The sequence below is a fragment of the Orycteropus afer genome, unplaced genomic scaffold (assembly GCF_000298275.1).
Source record: "Orycteropus afer afer isolate SDZICR_OR568_19922 unplaced genomic scaffold, OryAfe1.0 scaffold00402, whole genome shotgun sequence".
Classification (NCBI taxonomy): domain Eukaryota; kingdom Metazoa; phylum Chordata; class Mammalia; order Tubulidentata; family Orycteropodidae; genus Orycteropus; species Orycteropus afer.
The window spans coordinates 1,638,392-1,645,520 of NW_006921989.1; positions in this window are offsets into that span (position 1 = coordinate 1,638,392).

The following is a 7,129-nucleotide window of genomic DNA, read 5'->3' on the forward strand; positions in this document are numbered from 1 at the left end:
CCACAGGGAGGAAGTGGGAAAAGAGCTGTTACACGGTGGGGATTGCAATCGGTGTCATGAAACAAAATGTGTATGAACTATTGAATGGAAAATGAATTTGCTCTGTAAACTTTCACCCAAATCACAATAAAAAGTTAAAAAAGAAAAATACCAGTTAGTCATTATCTGGGGATGAGGCACCACACATTTAAAAGCTCCCCAGATGATGCCAATCACAGCCATGTTTGAGAACATCTGCTCAGGAGGTTTGATTAGAATCCAGGTGGCTGGCTAGCCAGCTGAACAAAAGCTCTTTCTGCTGTTGCAGGAGGCACTGCCCATGACTGGTCCCTTCCTGTTTAGGTTCCCTGTCAGCCTTTCATGTCCATGCTTTTATCATTTTAGGGGCTGAGAACTGAGCTCGGCACTGGTGTTCTTGCAGTCTCACCTGAGTTGATGAGCCACAGGCTTCCCTCATATGAAGTTACTGATCTACCCTGACCCACCAGATGGAGTTTCTGGGGGACACACTGCCATCAACATGACAAGTCCTGGACTTGCCCTTTTGAGATTTCCCTGAGAGTGGCTGCAAGGGTTCTGTTTTGGTTACCTAGTGCCGCTCTGACAAGAATATACCACAAATGGAGGCTTTAAGTCCAAGTTCCAAGTGCCAGGCTCTAGGGGCTGGGTGAAAGCCCCGCAACCTTGGCCTTCAGCTCTGCCTCTAGCTCCCGGCCCACTAAAGCTAGAGGCTTTTCTTCACTCAGTCAGCTGCTAGCTGCTGAGACTGACAAGCCCAAGGTTGACAAATAAAAAGGCACAGTCCCAATGTTACCAAACCACACAGCAGGCCATTAAGTCCATTGAATGTCCCAAGGTCAGCAGAACATGGCAGGCTGCTGAACAATGACTCAGGTACATGCAGGGTTCAAGTGTGCCCTAAGCTAGGAACTGTTCCCCAAGGCTTCTTACATACAGGAAGCAGACCACATTCCCTAAGGTAGACCACATTCCCTAATGCTCCTAGTAGATTCCACCATGGAGTTGATTACCAGTCTCATCATGGGGAATACTACATTCAGCCGCCCAGCCACTCAACCAGGCCCAGCCAAGTTGACACACAAGCTTAACCACCACAAGTTCCTTTCCCCTTCTTGTGGCAAACTGGAACTGCTGTTATGAATGGCCATTCACTATCATAAACCTGAAAGAGCCCTGGTGGAGCACTTGGCTGCTAACCAAAAGACCCAATGATTTGTTTCCATAAAGATTAAAAACCAAACTCACTGCTGCTGAGTCAGTTCTGACTCATGGCGACTCTCCTTGGGTTTCCAAGGTAGTATCCAAGTGTCTGTTGAGTTTGAACTGCCAGCCTTCTGGTTAGCAGTCACCAGTTGTTGTTGTTGTGTGCCATTGCGTTTGACCCTACTCATAGTAACCCCTCCTTGGGTTGCCGAGCCAGTATCACTATGGAAGTAGATTGCCCCATCTTCCTTCTGAGGAGTGGCTGGTGGGTTTGAACCACCAGCCTTCTGGTTAGCAGTCAAGTGCCTTAGGCACTATGCTACCAGAGCTCCCTAGGAAAACCTCTGGGGGCAGTTCTTTGTCCTACAAGGTCACTGTGAGTTGGAAACAACTTGACAGTACACAAAAACAACAATTGTCTACCCACACTTGGCTGCTAACGGAAAAGGTGGCAGTTTGAACCAACCCAGCAGCTCTGTGGGAGAGAGAGATCACAGCCTAGAAAAGCCTAGGGGGAGGTTCCACTCTGTCACATGGGATCTCTGTGACTCTAGATCAACTTGAAGGCACCAAACAACAACTTATGAATACAACCATCTCTGCCAGGAACTGCCCCAGGGTCAGGTAGAACTGAAGGCCCACTACAGAATTGCAGCATTGTATGCAGCCAAAGCGGGTGTGCAAAGAATGTTCCTGGCTCCATTGCAGTTGCTGGAGATCCTTTTTCCTAGTTTATTTAAACTCCTCTTATTTGGAAGATGGGGCAATCTACTGCCGTAGTGATACTGCCTCAGAAACCCAAGGAGGGGTTGCTATGAGTCGGGTCCGACTTGGCGGCACATAACAACAACAACAACAACAATATTTCCTAATGGAAGGAGGTCTGGTGACAAAGAAGGCATTTGGCTGCTGACCAAAAGATGTGTGATTCAAACCCAGCAGCCGCTCTGTGGGAGAAAGATGAGGCAGTCTGCTCCCGTAAAGATTTACAGCCTTGGAAACCCTATGGAGTTCACTGAGGCAGAATCAACTTGATGGCAGTGGGTTGGGTTGGGTTGGGTTTATTCCTGATGCGTTATGCTTGCTGTATTAAATCAAAATGATGCAGAAATTAGGTCTTTAATTCCATTCCCCAGAGTTAACATAGGACTTCCAGATTTTTACCAAGGCCTTTAATAATACCAAAGATAAGAACATAACCTGTAAGTACTGTGCTCCTTTTAAAAATCATTTATATGAGACCAAGGGATCACTTACCCTAAAGCAAAGATGAGAAGGTAAGGGGGCAGGGAAACTAGATTATTGGAAATGGAACAACCAGATGGAATTCATGAGAATGTTGACACATTGTGAAAAATGTAACCAATGTCACCGAATAATTTGTGTAGTAATTGTTAAATGGGAACCTAATTTGCTGTGTAACTCTCCAAAAAGATAAAATATTATTAACAAAAAAAAAATTAGAAGAAAAAAAACCCTATAAGTAAGCTGTTTGGTAGATACCCCTAATATGATAGGAGATTTGATGGTCATGCTTTTTAAGCATGTTATTTTAAAGTGGTTGACCCTTGTATCCTTTAGGTATTTCCAAGACTGGAGTCAGCTTGGAAAACTAGGAACTGCATCCCAATAAAATACCATCCCACAGTCATCAGATCAGCAAAAATTAAAAAGTTGGACACCACCAAATGCTAATGATTGGAGCTTTTACAGCTTCTGGGACTATAAATTGGTACAGCTGCCTGGGAGAGCTGGCTGACTACGTAGTCTCACAGAAGAGTGGGGGGTGACTCACAGGATGGAGGGTGCACCTCCATCCCCCATGAGCACTTGAACGTGTCTCTCAGCGAAGCTCTTGCACACGTCCACCCATACATCATAGCATGCATCAAGACTTCATTTCTCTTTCTGGCTGAGTAGTATTCTGTTGTATATATTACCACATTTTGCTTATCCATAAATAAATGGAAAGATGTTCCATGTTCATGGGTTGGAAGACTTAATATTGTTAAGATGTCAGTACTACCCAAAGCAATCTATAGATTCAATGTAATCCTGATCAAAATTTCAACAGCTCATAAGAGGAAAAAAAAAATTCAACAGCTTTCTTGACAGAAATGGAAAAACCAGTCCTCAATTTTATATGGAATGTCAAGAGGACTCAAAGAGCTAAAGTAATGTTGAAAGAGAAGAACGAAGTAAGAGGAATCACACTTCTAGATTTTAAAACACATTATACAGGTACAGTAATCAAAACAGCCTGGTAAATGCAAAACTAAACCAAACCCACTGCTGCTGAGCCGATTCCAATTCACAGTGACTCTGTAGATCAGAAAAGAACTGCCCCATATTTTTTCCAAGGTTTTAAGTCTTTATGAAAGCAGGCTGCCAGGCACGTAGACTAATGATAGATTAGAATTGAAAATCCAGAAATAAACCCACACATCAATGGTGAACTGATTTTTGACAAAGATACTAAGTCCATTAGATGGAGAAGGAAGAGTCTCTTCAATAAATGGTGTTGCAAAAACTGGGTTTCCATTTGCAGAAAAAAAAAGAAATAATCCATGCCTCCCACTATACACAGAAACAAATTCAATATGGATTAAGGGCCCAGATGTGAAAACTAAAACCATAAAATGCTTAGTCTATAATGTATTTTTAAAGTTTTCTTCTGTGTTCTACAAAAGATACTAGTTTTCCGTTTATTATGATAGAATGTTTTGTTTTTTAAATAACAATTTTTAAGTTTGTGAATTTTTTGGTCAGTAACAGTACAAAGTGATGTGGCCAATGCTATGAGCTTGAGGAGAAAGCTCTCGGCCTCCATTAACATGAAAGCAATTGTGGTCACCACTTCTGAATACGACTGGTGCAGTGAATTACTTAGTATGTCTCTTCTAGCCATGGTCTTTTCGACTCCCACCAGATGACTGGGTGGATCTATGTAAATGTGAGGTGCTTCTGGCCCACCAAAGGCTTGGATATCTTGCTAATAATGTAAATAAGGTACATGGCACTTTTGTAGGGCTGGGACCATGCAAATAATGTATATAGAACTCTAACATGGTATAGGTCAGTTTTGCCATCCCAGAGGCAGATGGGGGGATCTCATCACCATCTAGGAGGAGCAGCCAGGAGTGGAGCACATCCTTCGACCTGAGACCCTTGCACTGGACACCTCCTTGGCAGAGAGACAGCAGAACCAGAACCGAGAGACTGGGATGAGACAGATGGGCTTCCCAGCCCATGGAGTGAGAAAGCTGAGTGCCTTTGGGTGGGAGGCTTGCTGGCATAGTGGGGTGCACCTATTTGCAGAGCTAAAAGAGCTTTGTAACACTTGCCAGAGCAGGCTGAGGGTCAAAGAGAAGCATGTCTGCTGGCATGGCTGAGAACAAGTTGTCCTGATTGAAGAAGTGTGTCCTGAGTTGTTTCCGATCCTAAATTGTAAACTGTTTCTTCCTGTGCTGGTTAAGCTTGTGTGTCAACTTGGCTGGGCCTGGTTGAATGGCTGGGCAGCTGGATATAGTATGCCCCATGATGAGATTGGCAATCAACTCCATGGTGGAATCTACTGTGAGCAGCTGAGTAGCTCCTTTGGCTAGGTAGTCTACTTCCTGTATGTAAGAAGCAGCTTTGGTAATAGTCTCCAGTTTATGGCATGCTTGGACCCTGCATGTAGCCGTGTCATTGTTTAGCAGCCTGCCATGCTCTGCCAACCTTGGGATTTACAATGGACTTGAATTAATGGCCTACCATGTGGTTTGGTACCATTGGGACTGTGCCATTTTATTTGTCGGCCTTGGGCTTGTTCGTTAGCCTCAGCAGCCGGTAGCTGCCTGAGTGAAGAGATGCCTCTAGCTTCAGTGGGCCGGGAGCAAGAGGCAGAGCTGAAGCCTGCAGTCAAGGGGCTTTCACACAGCCCCTAGAGCCTAGCACTTTGAACTTGGACTTCTAGCCTCCCAAACTGTAAGAGAATAAATTCCTGCTTGTTCAAGCATCCCATTGGTGGTATATTCCTGTCGGAGTGGCACTAGGTAACTAGAACACTTCCCTAATCTCATCTTGAGTCTTCTCAAGCTGAGAAGAAACAGCTCCAAACAGCCATTAATAATCAGAACATGGAATGTATGAAGTATGAATCTAGGAAAATGAGAAGTTGTCAGAAATGCAATGGAATGCATAAAGATCTATATCCTAGGCATTAGTGAGCTGAAATGGATTGTTTTTGGCCATTTTGAATTAGACAATCATATGATCTACTATGCTTGGAATAACAAATTGAAGAGGAATGGCATTGCATTCATCATCACAAAGAATGCTTCAAGATCTATCCTGAAGTTTAATGCTGTCAATGATATAATAATATCCATATGCCTACGAGGAAGACTAGTTAATACTAATATTAATCAAATTTACACACCAACCACCAAAGCCAAAGATGAGGAAATTGAAGATTTTTACTAACTTCTGCAGTCTGAACTTGACTGAACATGCAACACATCAAAATGTGTTGATTATCACTGGTGACTGGAATGCAAAAGTTGGAAACAAAGAAGAATCACTGGTAGTTGGAAAATACGGCCTTGGTGATAGAAATAACACTGGAGATCACATGATAGAATTTTGCAAGACCAACAATTTATTCATTGCAAATGCCTTTTTTCAACACAAACAATGACTGTATGGAATGTACAGGAATCACATCAACTACATTTGCAGAAAGAGGTGATAGAGAAGTTCAATACCTTCAGCCAAAACAATACTGGGAGCTGATTGTGGAACAGACCATCAACTGCTCATATGCAAGTTCAAGTTGAAGCTGAAGGCAATTAAAACAAGTCCATGAGAGCCAAAATATGACTGAATTTAGAGACCACCTAAAGAATAGATTTGATGCTTTGAATACAAATAACTGAAGACCTGACAAGTTGTGGGATGATATCAAGAACATCATCCGTGAAGAAAGCAAGAGGTCATTAAAAAGACAGGAAAGGAAGAAAAGACCAAAATGGATGTCACAAGAGACTCTGAAACTTGCTCTTGAACAGAGAGTAGCTAAAGCAAATGGAAGAAATGACAAGATAAAAGTGTTGAACAGATTTCAAAGACCAGCTTGAGAAGACAAAGTCAATTATTATAGTGAAATGTGCAAAGACCTGGAGTTAGAAAACCAAAAGGGAAGAACATGCTCAACATTTCTCAAGCTGAAAGAACTAAAGAAAAAATTTAAGCCTCAAGTTGCGATATTGAACGATTCTATGGGCAATATATTGAATGACACAGGAAACATCAAAAGAAGATGGAAGGAATACACAGAGTCACTGTACCAAAAAGAATTAGTCGATGTTCATCCATTTTAGGAGGTGACATATCATCAAGAACCAGTGGTATTGATGGAAGAAGTTGAAGCTGCACTAAAGGAATTGGCAAAAAAATAAGGCTCCAGGAATTGACAGAATACCCATTGAGATGTTTCAACAAACGGATGCCGCACTGGAGGCACTCACTCGGCTATGCCAAGAGATTAGGAAGACAGCCACCTGGCCAACTGACTGGAAGAGATCCATATTTGTACCCATTCCAAAGAAAGGTGATCCCACAGAATGTGCACATTATCAAACAACATAATTAATATCACATGCAAGTAAAATCTTACTGAAGATAATTGAAAACTGGTTGCAGCAGTATATTGACAGAGAACTTTCAGAACTGCAAGCTGGATTCAGAAGAGGACATGGAATGAGGGATATCATTGCTAATGTCAGATGGAGCTTGGCTGAAAGCAAAGAATATCAGAAAGATATTGACTTGTGTTTTATTGACTATGCAAAAGCATTTGATTGTGTGGATCATAACAAATTGTGGATAACATTGAGAAGAATGGGAATTCCAGAACACTTAA